This window comes from Mauremys reevesii, linkage group 1 (genome assembly GCF_016161935.1).
Source record: "Mauremys reevesii isolate NIE-2019 linkage group 1, ASM1616193v1, whole genome shotgun sequence".
In the NCBI taxonomy this organism is placed as follows: Eukaryota; Metazoa; Chordata; order Testudines; family Geoemydidae; genus Mauremys; species Mauremys reevesii.
Window position 1 is genome coordinate 352,222,347 of NC_052623.1, and position 19,783 is coordinate 352,242,129.

The window sequence follows — 19,783 nt, forward strand, 5'->3', positions numbered from 1 at the left end:
TATACTCGATCATAAGCCAGTTCGTTTATAAGCTGCCCCCCCCAAGATGGATAAGTAAAAATGGAAAAATTTTATGACCCATTCATAAGCCGACCCTATAACTCAGGGGTCAGCAAACTTTAGCTCAGGGGCTGGTGGGCCGAGATGATTTGTTTACCTCAAGCGTCTGCAGGCACGGAGGTAAACCTAAGTAAACAAACTGTCCTGGCGCGCCAGCTGCTTACCTTGACGGGCTGGGACAGCAACTGGTGGGGAATTTTTTATTTTTTGTGGGGGGGGGAGCTGGGAGTTAGGGGAGTAACCCCTGTGACAACCCCCTACATGATCCCACCCCTAGCCTGGCACCCCCACACTCTCCCCATCCCATCCCCTTCCCACCTTATCTGGGGAGGGCCAGGGGAGGATGTCTCTGGCCTGGCTGGAGCTGCTCCGGCAGGCTGGGCAGCACAGCCGCAGCCTGCTATAGTGGACCAGACCGGGCGGCGCGGCCGCAGCATGTTCCAGCGAGCTGGGCCGGGCGGCACGGTCGCAGCATGCTCTGGGGGGCGGGGCCGAGCGACACAGCTGCAGCCTGCCAGCCCCAAAGCTGCAGCTGCTTTGGAAGCTGTGGGGAGACCAGCATGTCCAGAAGCAGAGAGACTCTGGCCCCACCTCTTCCCTTCTGGCTCTGCTGCCTCTCCTTGCTCCCTCTGTTGGGGGGAGGGTCTGTGTCCCACCTCTCCCTCTCTATACCTGTTCATAAACCGACCCCCTTCTCTGGTGCTTCCCTTTTTTACTAAAAAAATTCGGCTTATGAATGAGTATATACGGTAATTTACCTTAATGTTGGTTCAGTGTCAAATAAATTGCTGAAACAGTAATTAAGGAGAGTTTTATAAACAGCTAGATAAACATGAAAGGACAAATCACAGTGGCTTCTGTGTAAGGAAAATCATGCCTCTCCAATCTACTACAATTCTTTGACTGTGGAAACAAAATAGTGGTGAAAGGTAAACAGTTGACAATTAGACTTTCAAAAAGCCTTTGACACAGTCCCTCACAAAAGGTATGAAAACTAAGTACTCATGGGATGAGATCAAAATTACTGTCTTGCATCAGAATCTGTCTAAAAGACAGAAAACAATAAGAATTTGGTAAAATTTTCCATACTACAAAAAGTTAACAGCATGGGTGCACAAATTTCCATATCACAACCAGTGTTGTTTTAATACGTTTATCAATAATCTAAAAGAGGAGACCCAGTGAGATGGCAACATTTGGAGGTAACATTTTGCATGTTAGCGAAGACCAGAGAAAACTGTAAGCAACTTCAGAGGGATCTAATAACGTTACGGTGACTGGGCAGTCTGATGGCTAATAAAATTCAATGTCGATAAACATATTGGAAGGAATAACTGCTGTACTCATGTTGATTCTTTGATTGTAAACTAACCAACCATCAAGAAAAAATTACTGTGCATTGCGGCAGACAGCTCAATAAAAAGTCCTGCTCCACAAGAACATAACACAATATAAGAATGGCCATACTGGGTGAGACCAAAGGTCCATCTAGCCCAGTATCCTGTGTTCCGACAGTGGCCAATGCCAGGTGCATGTGTAGCAGTGGTCAAGAAACACAAGCAAAACATTAAAATGACTATGTAACAGAACAGAATAATACAGAAAATATTACATTGTTTGCTGTAAATCAATTATGTCTTCACCTAGAGCACTGTATTCAGTTCTGGTCACCCCAGATATAGCAGAAATAGGAGTTTCAGAGACATGTTCTGAAAAATAACTGGAGATATAGAAAGACTTCCATATGAAGAAAGATTGGAAATGTTTAGTTTAGAGAGAACACGACATGGTAGAGGTATACAAAATAATTAGTTGTACAGAGAAGATAAATTAGGCACTCCTATATTTACTCCTCATAATACAAGAGAAAGGGGATATTCAGTGAACAGTGAAATTGAAAAACAACAAAACCGAAACTAGTTAAATGCATAATTAACCTGTAGAATTTGTAGTAAGAGGAGGCCCTGAGATATAAACCTTGGTATCAGAGGCCTGGTATGAGGCCTAAGACCTGAACTAAAGTAATGGTCAGCACTTTGCTAACCTAAAGCAAAGTTAAGCTGGAGCCAGAGGCAGGCCCTGCTCACAGAAGCTGGCAAGGAAAGGGCTGATGCTGCAAGAAGATACGTACCTAAAAGGTACTGAACACTAGATATCAGAACATTCACATACTTGTACATTCCACACAAATAACAAGGAACAGGCTGACCCATCCCAATGACAGGGCCAAACGGGTAATATGATGGATAGAGTTGTTTTGTTCGAACCAACATGTACAAGGTGAGAGGCGACACCTTACTACGTAGAGGGGTTGCACCTCAATACGTCAGGAGCGATGTGTAACTTGTTTGTACCTGTGTATAAGAATGTATCCCTGGGGTGGTGTCTTTGTACGGTTGAGGGGGCAGTGGAAAGTCCCGCCACTGACTGAGCCGAGTCCATTGCCAAGAGGCACTCTCTCGTAGTATGCCCTGAGTTAGACTAAGCAATCTACAGGAAACGGCAATTGTGTCCATACGGCAATAAACCTGGCCGACGTGCCTTCGTACCTTACTAGAGTCTGTGGTCATTGGGGGGTTCTCTTGGGTCTGCTGTGTCAGCTATCTGCGCAGAGCTGGGGCAGCACACAGAGGGAACACACGCACGCAGCCGATTGATATCAACATTGAACAGAGCAGAGCACCACACCAGTAGCATCTGACAACAGAATTCATTGCCACAAAGTATCGACCAATTGTTTAGTAGGATTCAAAAGATGATGTTCTCACAACCAATATAAATATGTACTGTTATATTAAATAGTTAGGTTTTTGTATTGTTTGGTTTGGTAGAAAGGACATATACCTCATGCTTTAGAGAACATTAATAAAAATACCTACCTCAGAAACCAACCATCAACTACCAGAAATTAGGAAGAAACTTTCTATATGGACTGTCCAAGGGGACTGTCTGTGACTCCATGGTAAGACTGTTACAGTGATCCAAGAGTTTGCACTTGTTACTGAATTGGTGAAATCTAATTATAGAATGTACCAGTAGTTTAGGGTGTCTGCCCTGCTTTTTGGACAGCCTACCCTGAGGTTGGTACTCACGTCATGAACCACTCCAGACAGCGTGACAGGGGGTAAAATCAGTTCTATGCTCTGAGTTTGTGAGACCAATGTTATGGATTTCCACCCTCTCCATGCACCCCCACCCACCCACCCCAAAAAAGGGAAGAACAGTCATAAATGCAACTGACATTTCTACACGGACAGTTTATCAGCCCTAATAAATGCATATCATGGTGTATACATGAGTCCTTAATTTCCTCCCTAAACACTGAATTAACCATGTGCAAGCCAAATATTCCAACACTTGTCTTTTTGCACTCCCAAAGCCCTATAAAATACATGAGACACATGAGTGTGGTGCTTTCTATCCTGCAAACTCAAGGTGGATGTTTTAGACCTGAGAACTCTTTTCCAACCTTCATAGGCAATTAGTTTAAACCCTAAACATAAGGTTTCATTGCCCATGTAATACTGTTTTAGCTTCCATAGACGTAAATGTTAATAATAGTTGAAATTATCCACAATATAGTTCACCATTATTCATCGTTTATTATTTGTATTGGTCAGAAGCTCCATTCTGTTCCATTCTGCCAGGTGCACAGGAAGACACAGCCTTTACTGTGTATGATACACCGTGCTCTGATGGTGCATTAAGCAGGGGCTGGTAGTATCTAAGTTTTAATACCAGTTCTACCACCTATATGTGACCTTAGAGAAGTCACTTTACCCCTTTGTGTCTCAGCTTTCACAACACTACAATGGGGTTAATACTTGCAGGTATGTTCTGAGGACTGATGTTTGTACAGCACTTTGAAAACAAAGTCCTATATAAATGTGTGACAGGGACTGGCCCTTTAAGGGGACTCAGGGACCAACCTCCCTGTGACAAGCTCCTGTAAGGAAGAATGAGCCACCCCAGACCCACCTGGAAGTAATTAGATCCCTAGGTAGCTGGCTGGCAGCTAATTAGCCTAGTGGCCTAATGGTTACCAGAGATTTGCTTGTGTGGGTGGGGGGGAAGATAGGAAGCTCCTGAGAGGAGCAGAGCTCCAAGGAGTATGGAAGTGTGCTCCCAGCAAGAGGAACTCCAAGGGACTGGCAGTGGTGGCAGCAGGACAGAAGCCTGGGGAGCTGCAGCTGACTGGAGAAAGAAGTTGGAGATGAGCATTGCAAGAAATAAAGGTAGAGACTGAACATAACTAAGCCCCAGGAAGGCAGGCTAAGGACTCTGGACTCGAGGAGAGTGAGGAGCTTGAGTGACAACCAAAGGCTGGAGCAGAGAGAAGGAAGAGACCCTGAGTTTATCTGGACTCAAAGTAGACCCCAAAAGGCGACTTGTCTCAAAACTTTGTACTGTGAGGAATTATTTAAAGAATATTGAAGACGGTAAACTGAGGCAGGATGCATACCCTGAGGCATCTGGGGAGATAGAAGGGACACTCAAAGGCGCCATCCCATGACAAAATGCTATTCAAGCCAGGCCCCTGTGGTGAAATAAAAAGAGGTTTGAATGAAGGGTTGAAGGATTTCTCTCTCTCTGTTCCCTGTTTGCCTTTGTCTGGTGTCAGATGAATACAGAAGTAATGATAACACATGATCAAAGAAGAATGGCTGGAAATGTGAGGAACAGGCTGATTTTCTGTCCTCCACTCCATAGCACTCTATTGTCCTCTTAAATATTAATATGTTCTAAGGTAATCTGTATGCTCAAGAGACCAATCAAGGTATAAAAATATTAACTGACGCATTCTGTCAATTGTTCCTACAATACTCTCAAAACTGTTTCCATTCATCTTAAATGCAAGAGCCCAAAGCCCCAGAGATAGAATTTATATTTTGAATTTTAGTAGGAAACCGAATGAAAGGTGAGGCGACAATATGCATATTTTGTACAAGAAGCTCAAGAGGATTCCAAAATCAAACGACAGAAAACTGACTGATATAAATCAGCAAAATGGCCCCAAATTGTAACATAACCATCCCCTCCACTACTTGACGTTACTGTTAAACACATTCGTACATCAAGGAATGAAAATGTCAAAGAAAGGGTAACTACCGTTTACTGAATTTCCCACAGGAATTTCCATACATTAATATGGACTCCGTTGTGTAGTACTGAGTGTGCTCTAATGCTTCCAAAATAGCCAACCTGAGGTTGCAGATGTGAACCTACATACACTGTGTGTGTGCAGTATTACATGTGCAGGTACGAGCATGCACACACACAGTTATTTCATCCTAAAGCCGTATCACCTTGTGCTGTGATCCTGCCAGATCTCAAAAACAAAGCAAGGTCAAGGTGGGATAGGTGCTGAATGCCTGAGGCACTGGAGAAGACCGTGATGGGGATGTCAGGAGCTGATGCTGTTCCCTGAGAGTTATTGCTGAAGCAATGCCTCAGTATGGCATTAGGAGGCACTGGATTGCTGAAAGTCTCATCTGACATACAAAATGAAATCCTAACCACTTGTCATTAAAACTCCATAGAACTTTTCTAAAACTTGGGTTATACTGTTATCTTGGTCAAATTTCAGTTTTGTTAATCACCATCTACCTTCCAAAATTCCATCTGTAGGTTTTTCCACTTCCTGCGCTACATTATTGTGCACCGTTCAACAGCTGCCACATTTTAAACAGTGTGGCCTAGGGGAGAGAGCAATGGGCTGGGACTAAGGACCCTTGGGCTCTGTCCCCAGCTCTGTTTCTATCCTGCTGGGTAACCCACTTCACGTCTCTGTACATCAGTTTCCCATCTATAAAATGCACATAATGATATTGACCTCCTTTGTAAAGTATTTTGAGTTCTACAGATGAAAAATACTATACAAGAGCTGGTTATTATTATTACTACTTATATATTGGCAATTCAGAGGTACGGTGAGGCAAACAAAACCTTGCAGGAGTGAAATTTTTGTAAAAGCACTGAGATACTGACAAGAAAACTGTTGTACAAAGGCAAGTATTACTATCAGTGACATAAGGTCATAGGCCAACACTGCCAAAGGGAGGTGGAGCAGATGAATATGAATCTACACTATGCAGAATTGCAGTGTTGATGAATAAATTCCTGCTCCTGGCATAAAGTTAAAAAGGAATCTCAGATTCTGTTAGGAATCTTTACACTGTAATATACAGTAATCCCCCAGCCTTTTTTTTTTTTTTAAAAAAAGGGCACAGGGAATTGAGCTCATCTTCTATCTACTAGAACATAAGAATGGCCAGACTGGATCAGACCAAAGGTCCATCTAGCCCAGTATCCTGTCTTCCAGCAATGGCCAATGCCAGGTGCTTCAGAGGGAATGAACAGAACAGGGAATCATCAAATGATCCATCTCCTGTCATCCATTCCCAGCTTCTGGCAAACAGACTAGGGACACCATCACTGCCCATCTTGGCTAATAGCCATTGATGGACCTATCCTCCATGAATTTATCTAGTTCTTTTTTGAACCCTCTTATAGTCTTGGCCTACACAACATCCTCTGGCAAAGAGTTCCATAGGCTGACTGTGAATTGTTTGAAAAAATACATCCTTTTGTTTGTTTAAAACCTGCTGCCTATTAATTTAATTGGGTGACCCCTAGTTTTTGTGTTACAAAAAGGAGTAAATAAGACTTCCTTATTTACTTGCTCCACACCAGTCATGATTTTATAGACCTCTACCATATCTCCCCTTAGTTGTCTTTTTTCTAAGTTGAAAAGTCCCAGTCTTTTTAATCTCTCCTCATATGGAAGCTGTTCCATACCCCTAATCATTTTTTTTGCCCTTTTCTGAACCTTTTCCAATTCCAGTATATCTTTTTTCAGATGGGATGACCAGATCTGCACGCAGTATTCAAGACGTAGACTACCATGGATTTATACAGAGGGAATATGATATTTTCTGTCTTATTATCTATCCCTTTCTTAATGATTCCCAACATTCTGTTCGCTTTTTTGACTGCCGCTGCACGTTGAATGGATGTTTTCAGAGAACTATCCACAATGACTCCAAGATCTCTTTCTTGCGTGGTAACAGCTAATTTAGACCCCATCATTTTATAGCATAGTTGGGATTACGTTTTCCAATGTGCATTACTTGGCATTTATCAACATTGAATATTAGTGTACTAGGATCTCTCCAAGGCATTTGACTTACTACCACACAATATTTTGATTTAAAAACTTGCCTTATATGGAATTAACAGGTCACACATTAGGTGGATTTAAAATGGGCTCACTGACAGATCTCAAATTGTAATTGTAAATGGCAAGATAACAGTGAGTGGGGCTATTTCGAGCAGAGTCCCCCAGGAACTGAATATTGGTCCAACTCTATTTAATATTTTTATCAGCTATAGATGATATCTTTGCTGGTAAAGTCTGCAGATGACACAAAGTTTGGTAGGATAGTAAATAATGAGGAGGACAGATTACTATGAAGAGTTATCTGAATGGCTTGGTTAAATGGTCACAATCCAATAAAATGCATTTTAATACAGACAAATGCAAAGTAATACATCTGAGAACAAAGAATGCATGTTATATACCTACAGGACGGGAGACTGTCTTGGAAAGCAGTGACATAAAGAAGGATTTAGGGGTCATCGTAGATAATCACATCAAAATGAGCTCTCACTGCAATTCTGTGGCAAAAGGGACTAATGCAATCCTCGGGTATCTAAAAGGGGGCATATTAAGTGATCTTGCCTCTATATGCAGCATTGGTCCTAGAATACTGTGTCCAGTTCTGGTGGCCACACTTCAAGAAGTACATGGACACCAACAGGGCTGGGTAGTTATGGTGGTCCTTTCTGATTCTGGAATCTGAAATCAGCATCCCCCTTTCTTCATAGGCCACGGGGAGAGTAGGATTGCCTGTGTTGCCTTCAGCATGCTCATAAAATGTGAAGCTTTGCATTAAGATAATGACTAATCAAATCTCATGATTCAGGACTTCAGCGCCCAGTGGGGTAAAGCAAGTTTACCCTCCCCCACTTCCTGATACACAATTGACTAGATTTATTTTTCTCACCTTCCTCTGAAGCACCAGGGAGTGGCCAGAGCTGGAGAAAGGACACTGGAAAAGGTGTGTCAGTGCTCTGTCCAGATGCCTGGCTGCTGTGTCTTGCTCACAAACTCTGGGTCATAATGATCACTAAATTCGGGTTCAGGAAGGAATGACCAAGTCAGATTGGCGGTTTTTGCTTTACTCTACAACATGGGGCATGGTTCTCCTGCTGGGATCTTTGGGGTATACCTCATTTAATCAATCCCTTGTCATTGCAGAGGTGTTGGCTATTGGTTGCACCTCAGTTTCTCTTTTTCTCTACCTGTAGCAAACACTTTAGTTTCCTGAGGTCTGAAATGTTTTGGTATAACTAAAGTCTTCAGGTTTAACATAGGTAACTGGGTGAAATTTAATGGCCTGATAATCTGATGGCCCCCTACAAAAAATGGCATTTGTGATGAAAACACTACAACTTTGCCTTGAAATTTTAGCAGTAAATGTTTATTACAAAGGAAACAAATGATTTTAATACTATCATTCAAAATGATATTTCAGTTTTTTTTCAATTCCGTAACAGACAAAAACAGATACCTGTGCAAGAGAAAGAGAACAAGCTATTTTAAGTGCCAAGGGAAAGGAAGGACCTATCAGATTAGACATGACCCCTTCAAATCTGGTACGCCAAATTTGGATTCATTGCACAATAGTAGCTTGTGAGAGTATCAAGTGAGATCATATGTCTGGCTTACAGATCTCATCAGACAAAGTAAGAGGTGGCTAAATGTCTCTTTTTCTGAACCACACCTCACACTATGCAATCAAGAACTAAGTGAAGTGGGCACTGCTTTGCAGCCAAAGATTTTGAACTGAAAGTTTAATAGCATAGATATGAGACCTGCAACGTTAAAAAGATATTGCATCTGCAGTTATGTTATCCTGAATAAAATTTGGATTTTCTGAGTCAACATCGTACTGCCTTCATCAGTCTCACCAAAAGCATAAGGGAAATCTGAAGTTTGTAACAAATTATGTAACAATTTGTGTTTGCTTGGGGAAATTTTACTTTTGCTTCAAGGGATCATTCCAGGAGAAATTAAGAATGCTTGAAAACAGAATCATCTATATTAGCTGCTTGGACAGAAAGAGAGACAAAGTTCCAATGTGGTAGTGGCCTATGTGAATCAACAAAAAAAAAGAAATGTCACAGAAGAGAAGTCTTGAAATATCAGTGCATTTAGCAATGAATTCTGTAGACAAATTGAAGGCAACTGCTGGAAGCTTTTCACAGCACCAATATTCACCTCAATAATAGCATGGACTGGGGTCACTAATTTGAGGTTGGGATGTAGAAAATTTGCAAGACCCTGGGACCAGATTTTAGGGTGTTAGCAATATTTAACAGAATGAACTAATGTGGGCCACTGCAGAAGGCAAGACTCTCCCTTTCCTTACAGGTAAATATCCCTCAGTCCCAGAGCAGTACTAAAATATCTAAGGAGATATATACAGATGTCGTGTAGGTACCAGAGAGACAAAAATTCCTCTACTTGGAAGTGTAGTAAAACACTGAAGATACAGAAGCTCTAACAAGTGGCTTTTGACGTATGTTCTATCACTCTCATGTACATGTAGAAGTGTCTGAAGGTTTCAAATTCATCACTCATTCAAATCTCTGATGTTTCTTATGAAGATGAAACAAATTAAGGAGAAGCAGATCATCCTACCTCTCAGGACTTTTATGATTGCTAAACGCAACATTTTTTACTATATTTTGCCCCGAGAACTACTGTAACCTCAGGGGCGGCTCTAGACATTTTGCCGCCCCAAGCACGGCAGCATGCCGCGGGGGGGCGCTCTGCCAGTCGCCGGTCACGCGGCTCTGGTGGACCTCCCGCAGGCGTGCCTGCGGATGGTCCGCTGGTCCCGCGGCTCCACCGAAGCCGTGGCTCTGGTGGACCCTCCGCAGGCATGCCTGCGGGAGGTCCACCGGAGCCCTGCCTGCCGCCCTCCAGGCAACCGGCAGAGCGCCCCCCGCAGCATGCCGCCCCAAGCACGTGCTTGGCATGCTGGGGCCTGGAGCCGCCCCTGTGTAACCTACCCTATTGCATCAGCTATAACTGCCCTCTGGGATACTCTTTGACAGCAAGTCAGCAACATCTGAAGGTGCTGAGCATTTAGCCTTCTAAAATATCCTAATTGCAATATGTAGCCAGCAGTTTAAATGTTTTTGGTTTTGTATTTACAGGAAAAATCCGTGAAAGTGAAAAGGGCAAGAGTATTAAAATTAAGAGACGAGGCTATTATGACACAGTAAAACCTGAAATATAAAAAGGCATCTCTTACAAACAGGAACTGCTGAAGCATATCATTGTCTCCACGTTTATTTATTTATTTTACACACACACACACACACACACACACACACACACACCAATTTGTGTCAAAAGGTTGGAGAAGTGTTAGGAGAGAAAGTGACGTGGTTTATAAAGTTTTAGGGTGAGATTTTCAGAAGTGCTCAGAATTGCCTAACTATGAAGTCACTGAAGTTAACCTTAAATCTCCCATTAACTTTCATGGGAACAGAGTTAGGCCAACATTGAATGCTTTTGTTGCCTCTTTGGAGCATTCATTATCTGTTAAGCAAGGAGTTATATTTACCTTTAGAGAAAGGAACATATCCTGTGGAAATCTTTTAGACAGAGAAAAACATACACAATTAATTTTAATTAGAAAATTATTTGAAGAGAGTTGTTAAAGATTATTTGTGACCTCACTCCAACGCGGTCAACAGATCTTTGACTTCTCCCCTTCTTTAGCTTTATCAAGATCTTGGAACTTTATTCCAAAAGTGTCAAGAGCTATGGGCTTTTGTTTTGTTCCCCCTCCCCCCCCGGTAATAAAACAGAATGCACACACACACCAATTCACACAGATTCCGTGTAAGTACTGATTCTAAAGCATATTGCATATAAAAACACAATGCAAACCAACAAAACAGTGTGAGAGTGCATGTATGATGAGCATTTTTAGGACTACAATGACAGAATAGAATGTGGTATAGAATCACATTCCCAGCACATTCTCTAAAATTTATGAGAAGAATATTTCTGACAAATATTTTATGACTCCATTTACAGGCTTAACAAGTAAGAAGCTGTTTACCTGAAGCTGAGTATCAGACACTGCTTAGGATAAAACCGCAGTCACAGCTAATCTCCTGCTCCAGGCTACCTGAGCTATTGGCTCCGTAGACATTATTCTCTGATTCAGCCCATGATAAATTACTTGGACAGACAAAGACCAGAAATACGGATGTATTATTCAAGGTAAAATAAAAATAAAAAAAAAACAAGAAAAAACAGAATTCAGAAGAGAAGACCACCACAATAATGCATGGCTGGGTTTTATGATTCCACACTTAGTTTAAATATCAGTGACAATCTATTTTAAAAGAACAGGCTTAGAAGAAACATCTTTTACGTTCTGCATAAATATACGCATATACAAACACTCAGCAATGCTCTAAGGAATTTACCAAGTATTATATGTTCCAAAAATAAGCCTAAGCTGCTGTATCTAAGGAATTTCCATAGTAGCCCTCAATTTAGTATCTAACTACTAGTATCTGAATACCTAGTCGTGGCCCTAACTTCTTTAAAAGTGTAGTTTTGCTTAAAACGTTTCTCTATTTTATACCTCCTTCGCTTGCCACTTTAACAAGTGGTTTAGCAAGTGTTGCAATGTATTGGGGTGGGGGAAGGAATTAAGGTTTAGATCAAAAATAATAGTATTTTAAACCACGCATCCATGGGGAATTTGGAAATTAAGAAATTTCACATGTAGAAACCACTTTAAAATACTTAAAGCTTTCAGACTAGAAACCTTTAAAGTGAAGTTTATCTTCAGAAGTAACAGAGCTAAACTTTGGTTACTTTGAAAGCAATGGCAAAACGTAGTCCCAAAAACAGCAGTGGAGGGGCTCCATATTTATGGTCTTAATTCTATATCAAAATTGCTCAATTTACAAGTCAAAAGATGGGGGAAGGTGTTTTCTTTTTGTAAATTATTAACCCTGCAAACTCATATTTGGGAGTCCAAACCAGTTTTTTTTGCCTAGCATACCATCAAAATAAAGAGCTGGTACTTAGCTAGCAATTTTTGATGATGAATGTACTCCGTTTACCACAAATCTACTTCCAACACGATTAAAAGATTACTCCAAGTCCTAGCTTATTATTTATTGACCAAATACGATGGACTTGGAATAATCAACAGAATTGCTAACCAAGTACGTAAGTATATGGCATTTTTTACATTGACAAGTCTCTGACCATAACTTTAAGCTATATTTCCCCAGTTAAATGATACAGTAGATTCAATTTATACAAGATCAGCATGTACTACAAGCTCAGTTACAAGAATGCCCACCTCTAACTATATAAAGCATATACAGTGTGTAACTGATACATTGCCCCCTATCTTATGAACCTAGATACAGTTTTCTTCACAACTGGTTTTGAATTGTTATATAGTTTTGCTGTGCATTATTAAACAGTTGTCATGTTTCACTCTAGCACTTCCTGTATTTGAGTGATGGATTTATTGAACCCCATTTATTCTATAGTTTGTACAATCAAAGATTGTAAAGCATTCTAGGACACATATAGATCAAAGACATTATTGAAAGGTACAATGTATTTATTCTTGTGTGTGCCCCAGCAATGAGTTGCATACAAACAATGAGATATTCAACAGAGAATGTTTGGGTTTAGTTATAAATAACGTCTTTAACCTTTGCCTCTGGTCTGTAAGATTCCTGACAAACACAATTAAACCTGTCCTTAATCAATCAGTGAATTTATCAGATGTATTTGTTAAAATTCTATTTATTTTGAAAGAGGACTGAAGTTTTGCTTCAGAAACCAACGTTTTGAAAGCAACCCTTTGGATAACTTTGGCCTTTGTGTGTTTATCTCTTGCTAAGTTCTTGAATGGTTAACTTAATAAATAAACTGGACATAAGCAGGGAAATTAAAAAGTTTCCAGTGCACAAAAAACTGAAAAAGATACAGTGATGCTGCTATTTTGGGTTTGATGGTTGGTTTGGTTAAAAAAAATTATACTCTGAAGTAGCTGCTGTGGGAGGAAGGTATCTCAATGCACAGTGCCTTTAGGCCCTTGTTATTCTCACAGTTGACTAATGGGTTCTTTTATGAGTCATCTGGAAAATAAGTTATCAAATCTCAAAAATGAATAATTACTTTCAAAAGCAAGTTCAATGGTAGACTTGATGTAAAAATTCTCTGTATGAACAGCAATTAAAATATTTCAGACTTTTAAGGTAAATGGGATAGTTCTGTAGTTTCTTACCTTTGTAAGTAAGGTTTACACTGCTGCACAACAACAGTGGCAAAGTTCAGCTTATTTGTATGATCATAGCACCTTGGAGCCCTAAGTCATGAACTAGGACCTCATTGTGCTAGATACAAAACACAGAACAGAAAGATGGTCCCCAACCCAAAAAGCTTACAATCTACATACAAGACAAGAGACAACAGATAGGGGACACACTGCTAGGGAGCACAAGGAAGAAATGACGCAATATTGGTAGCAGACAGGCTGCTAGTGTATGGCCTAACTATTGTCAATTTTTGCAGGCTTCACAGCAAGAGAGAGAGTTTTAAGGCGGTATTTCAGGAGAACAGTGAACTGGCTTTGCAGATGTTTATGGGGAGGGGTCCTCCCAAACATGAGGGGCAGCATGGGCGAAAGCATGAAAAGACCGTTAAAAGGGAAGACAAGTAGCTTATGGCTGATGCAACAGAGAAGGGGGAGCCAGTGGCGGGATACAAAGAGGGCTGACATGGTCAAAGCAATGGACTAAAGCAGGGAATGGCAGCCTTTGGCACACGGCCTGCCACAGTAAGCCCCCTGGCAGGCTGGGCTGGTTTGTTGAACTGCTGCATCCACAGGTTCGGCCGATCGCAGCTCTTACTGGCCACGGTTTGCCACTCCGGGCCAATGGGGGCTGCGGGAAGCAGCAGCCAGCACGTCCCTCAGCGCACGCCTCTTCCCACAGCCCCCATTGACCCGGAGCGGATGGATATCAGCCAGGCAAGACTCCATTTGTCAAGGACTGTCAGCAGGATGTTTTAATAGCTGAGATGCACAATCAGAAATATAGTGCTGGAAGGAATCTCGAGTGGTCATTAACTCCATGTCCCTTTTCTTGAGGCAGGGCCAAGTAAACCATTCCTGATAGGTGTTTGTCCAACCTGTTCTTAAAAACCTTCAATGACAAGGATTCCACAACCTCCTTTGGAAGCCTATTCCAGTACTTAATTACCCTTATAGTAAGGAAGTTTTTCCTAATATCTAACCTAAATTTCCCTTCCTACAGATTATGACCATTATTTCCCATCCTACCTCCAAGTGGACATGGAGAACAATTGATCATAGTTCTTTTTATAATAGCCCCTAACATATCCAAAGACTGTCATGAGGTCTCCCTACAGTCCATTTTTCAAGACTAAACAGGCCCAGTTTTTTAACTTTTCCTCATAAGTAGAGCCCTACCAATTTCACAGTCTACTTTGGTAAATTTCAGAGTCATAGGATTTTAAAAATCTTAAATTTCATGGTTTCAGATATTTAAATCTGAAATTTCACCACTATGTTGTAACTGTGGGTGTCCCATCCCAAATAAGGGTGTGGGGGGGAGAGTTTGCAAGGCTATTGTAGGGGGGCTAGCAGTATTGCCTTACTTCTGCGCTGCTGGCAGCCATGTTGAGCTTGAGCAGACAGCCAAAAATCCTCACGGAGAGGTCAGAGAGACAGGTCAAGATCTGGACAGTAGATGTCTCTGGACTAGAGAGGCAGATCTGTGATTCATCTGCACAAGGACAGTAGTTGAATTTGTGTATGAGGATGAGATTATCCAGAGATAAGGTGTAAAGGGAGAAAACAGGTGAACCCCCATAGAAGGCTGGAGGGCAAATGAGGAGGATCCTTCACAGGATACTCTGACAGAGTGATTGGAGTGGTAGAAGGAGAACCAAGAAAGGACAGAATCCTGGAAGCCAAGGGAGTAAAAAGTTTGAAGAAGAGGAGCAAGGTTGGCTGGGTCGAAAGTGGTTGTCATGTCAAGCAGAATGAGAATGGAGTAACTAACTCTGACATTTGGTTCTGGTCATGTAAGACAAACTACATCCTGGACCCACTCCCACTGTGGCTAAATATTGCATGAAACTTCCAAATGGAATGATCTTGCTTATTACCAATATATTATCAGGAGTGCAGTGAAAAGTACATAGATACATAAAACAGTCATATTATGTTTATTTTTAAGAGTTCCTTTTATGAGTACCCATTCAACGCTCCAGGCACCCCTTCCAAGATTTAACATACACCAGTTACAATGAATCACTAAAATTCAGTGCCAGGTATCGGTATAATCATAAGTCATTCCCAACCCCAACTCCATTTTGCTACAATTCAATTTACATATCCCCATCCCACCTTCATTCTGTCCCTTCCCAGAAATGTTCTCATACACGAGGATAAAAAGAGACACAGAAAAAGCCTACATATCAATGTTTCCTAGATCCATAGACAAGAAGAGGTTTGTGGATCCCCAAAATGCTAAGTCAAACCATTAAGCCTCAAAGTCATAAAGCTTCAGTGTACTTCACAGAAGGTAGAGTATCCCCACCTCCAAAATTACCATGTAGAGGGTCTGATTACTGTAACTGCTCCAAAAATAAGGCACGATGGAGTGCACAAAGAACTGAATTACAGTCTGAACTTCCTTGCTTTTATGATTTTGAGTCACAGCCTCTCTCTTAGCTAGTTTTTGTGTTTTAAAATACAAAATTGGGTTTATTTTTCCACTGTACCCATGTAATTAGTGAACTGATGATGACGAAAATATTTTTTATTCAGTCAACTTGGATTAAGTCCCGCAAACCTAGTTTTATTGTTTTTCCTTCCAGAGAAATCATATTACAATACTGAACTAAAAAAAGATATAATTTGTATCCCTAGTTCTGGAATTTTTTTTTTTAACATAAAATATTTTTTAAAAGCACTGTTTGGTTTGAGATTAATCCAGAAATATTTCATTGTGAATATTCTGCAGCTCCAGATGTATGAATAGATCACTGCTGTGGAGAATTACAAAGCCTGTAGATATAAAACTCCTCTCTATTTTTTATTTATAAATAGAGAAATCCATCACAAAGCACTCAGCATGCAATAATATCCAGCCATCTGAGTGCCACATGCTTTGAGAGAGATCTAAGACAGCAACAAATTAAACTAGATCCTATTACTTTAAGGTCCAGGACTGAAAAGAGCTGCTGAACACTGGTGGTGAACTTGTGTCACTTTGATCTCTATTGTGACAGAAAAGCAAAATGACATGTTCAAATGAAAATCATTTATAATGGATGAAGGCAGGCCTGCACTCTCCTTGGACCAGATATGTTTAGGGGTAGTCAAAAGAGGAAAAAAAATAAATCAAAACGGCACCCTTCTCAACTCCCAAAAAAGAAAAAATTATGCAAAGCAATTATTACATATTTTGAATCCATAGTAAAAATATAGCTGTCCATAGCAGGTCATTTCTTACCTAATTTAGCAGCTATATAAATTGATTCTAATTGTAACTACAAAGTGCCCTGGTAATGCAAATATGAAGTACTGGGGAGGCAAATAATGGTTAAGAGCAGGTAACTTGGTGCTTTTCATCACTCTATTACTGCCAATTTACAGTGTGAACCTGGGCAACTCAGTTCTCTGTGCTTGCATTTCCACATCTAGGAATAGGGGAAATGATACGTGTCTGCATTCATGAATAGGGAAGATAATACCTGGCTGCATTCATAAAAGTACTTTAAGATCCTGCAGTGAAAGGTGCTATAAAGTGCAAAGCTATGATACAGAGCCTTCCACTGTACATCCCTATGGCTCTCCTCATCTATTTTGGACTTCATGCTACCTTTCAGAGTTCTCATGGTGGTAAATTGTTACTGAGAACAACATACAATCTATGTTCCAAGCAGTAAGATCTTGGCGGGGCTTGCCATTAAAACCCCCGATGTAAATTTAGGAAGTATTATTCAAAATAGAGTGTTTTTCAATACATTTTCTTCAAGACTAAAGTTATAATAATCACTATTGTAAAAGTGTGTGGTGGAAAATGAGGGTAGCCCTAATGATCTAGGCTTTTGTTTATTGGTCTGGGCTTGCCTTGCAGCTAGCAGGCCCAAAACCTGAGCTAAGCTAAGTATTGTGCTCCCTGACAAAGGCGGTCAGGAAGGGAGGGGCGGGGGGGCAGCAGAGGGCGGGCGGGCGATGGAAAGCCCCAAAAACTTGAAGCAGCAAAGAATCCTGTGGCACCTTATAGACTAACAGACGTTTTGCAGCATGAGCTTTCATGGGTGAATACCCACTTCTTCGGATGCAAGTAGTGGAAATTTCCAGGGGCAGGTTTATATATGCAAGCAAGAAGCAAGCTAGAGATAACGAGGTTAGTTCAATCAGGGAGGATGAGGCCCTGTTCTAGCAGTTGAGGTGTGAAAACCAAGGGAGGAGAAATTGGTTTTGTAGTTGACAAGCCATTCACAGTCTTTGTTTAATCCTGAGCTGATGGTGTCAAATTTGCAGATGAACTGGAGCTCAGCAGTTTCTCTTTGAAGTCTGGTCCTGAAGTTTTTTTGCTGCAGGATGGCCACCTTAAGATCTGCTATTGTGTGGCCAGGGAGGTTGAAGTGTTCTCCTACAGGTTTTTGTATATTGCCATTCCTAATATCTGATTTGTGTCCATTTATCCTTTTCCTTAGAGACTGTCCAGTTTGGCCGATGTACATAGCAGAGGGGCATTGCTGGCATATGATGGCATATATAACATTGGTGGACGTGCAGGTGAATGAACCGGTGATGGTGTGGCTGATCTGGTTAGGTCCTGTGATGGTGTCGCTGGTGTAGATATGCGGGCAGAGTTGGCATCGAGGTTTGTTGCATGGATTGGTTCCTGAGTTAGAGTTACTATGGTGCGGTGTGCAGTTACTGGTGAGAATATGCTTCAGGTTGGCAGGTTGTCTGTGGGCGAGGACTGGCCTGCCACCCAAGGCCTGTGAAAGTGTGGGATCATTGTCCAGGATGGATTGTAGATCCCTGATGATGCATTGGAGGGGTCTGAGCTGGGGACTGTATGTGATGGCCAGTGGAGTCCTGTTGGTTTCTTTCTTGGGTTTGTCTTGCAGTAGGAGGCTTCTAGGTACACGTCTGGCTCTGTTGATCTGTTTCCTTATTTCCTCGTGCGGGTACTGTAGTTTTGAGAATGCTTGGTGGAGATTTTGTAGGTGTTGGTCTCTGTCTGTGGGGTTAGAGCAGATGCGGTTGTACCTCAGTGCTTGGCTGTAGACAATGGATCTTGTGGTGTGCCCGGGATGGAAGCTGGAGGCATGAAGGTAGGCATAGCGGTCGGTAGGTTTTCGGTATAGGGTGGTGTTAATGTGACCATCAATTATTTGCACCGTAGTGTCTAGGAAGTGGACCTCCCGTGTAGATTGGTCCAGGCTGAGGTTGATGGTGGGGTGGAAGCTGTTGAAATCGTGGTGGAATTTTTCCAGAGTCTCCTTCCCATGGGTCCAGATGATGAAGATGTCATCAATGTAGCGTAGGTAGAGAAGGGGCGTGAGTGGACGGGAGCTGAGGAAGCGTTGTTCCAGGTCAGCCATAAAAATATTGGCATATTGTGGGGCCATGCGGGTGCCCATAGCGGTGCCACTGATCTGGAGATATATATTGTCATTAAATTTGAAATAGTTGTGTGTGAGGATAAAGGCACAGAGCTCAGTAACCAGTTGTGCTGTGGCATCATCAGGGATACTGTTCCTGACAGCTTGTATTCCATCAGTGTGTGGGATGTTTGTGTAGAGAGCCTCTACATCCATGGTGGCTAAGATGGTGTTTTCTGGAAGGTCACCAATGCATTGTAGTTTCCTCAGGAAATCAGTGGTGTCACGGAGATAGCTGGGAGTGCTGGTAACATAGGGTCTGAGTAGAGAGTCTATATATCCAGACAGTCCTTCAGTGAGAGTTCCAATGCCCGAGATGATGGGGCGTCCAGGATTTCCAGGTTTGTGGATCTTGGGTAGTAGATAGAATAACCCTGGTCGGGGCTCTAAGGGTATGTTGATTTGTTCCAGTGTTAGTGTAGGGAGTGTCCTGAGTAGATGGTGCAGTTTCTTAGTGTATTCCTCAGTGGGATCTGAGGGAAGTAGCCTGTAAAATTTGGTATTGGAGAGTTGTCTGGCGGCCTCCTTTTGGTAGTCAGACATATTAGACATGGTTTATATGAAAAATGACTTATTGTTAATTGATGCCTTATAACTAAAGATTTATGTTAGAAGTAAATTTGTGATTCTAACCTGCAAGCCACCAGCTGTGTCTGTGTGAAGACTGCTCAAAGAAATACTTTGTATAAAACTTGTTAAACATTAATTAACTCTAAATAAGCCAAAACAGTAGCTGTTATAGTGTATAAATAGAGACCCCCACCCTCTGTAAGTTTTCTTCTCACTTTATCTTTGATTGTTAAAAGACAGGGAGTATCACATAAATTGGTAACACCCCAAAAGGTAAAGAGACAGTGAAATAGATGCGATTAAGATAAA

At 41.5% G+C, this 19,783-nt stretch overlaps 1 protein-coding gene across 2 annotated transcripts in view; it reads right to left on the reverse strand.

The window, feature by feature from the left end:
- The window catches only part of CHCHD3 (coiled-coil-helix-coiled-coil-helix domain containing 3), a 260,383-nt gene that overhangs the window by 100,160 nt on the left and 140,440 nt on the right, over nucleotides 1-19,783 (reverse strand). The gene's annotated exons all lie outside the window — the stretch shown is intronic.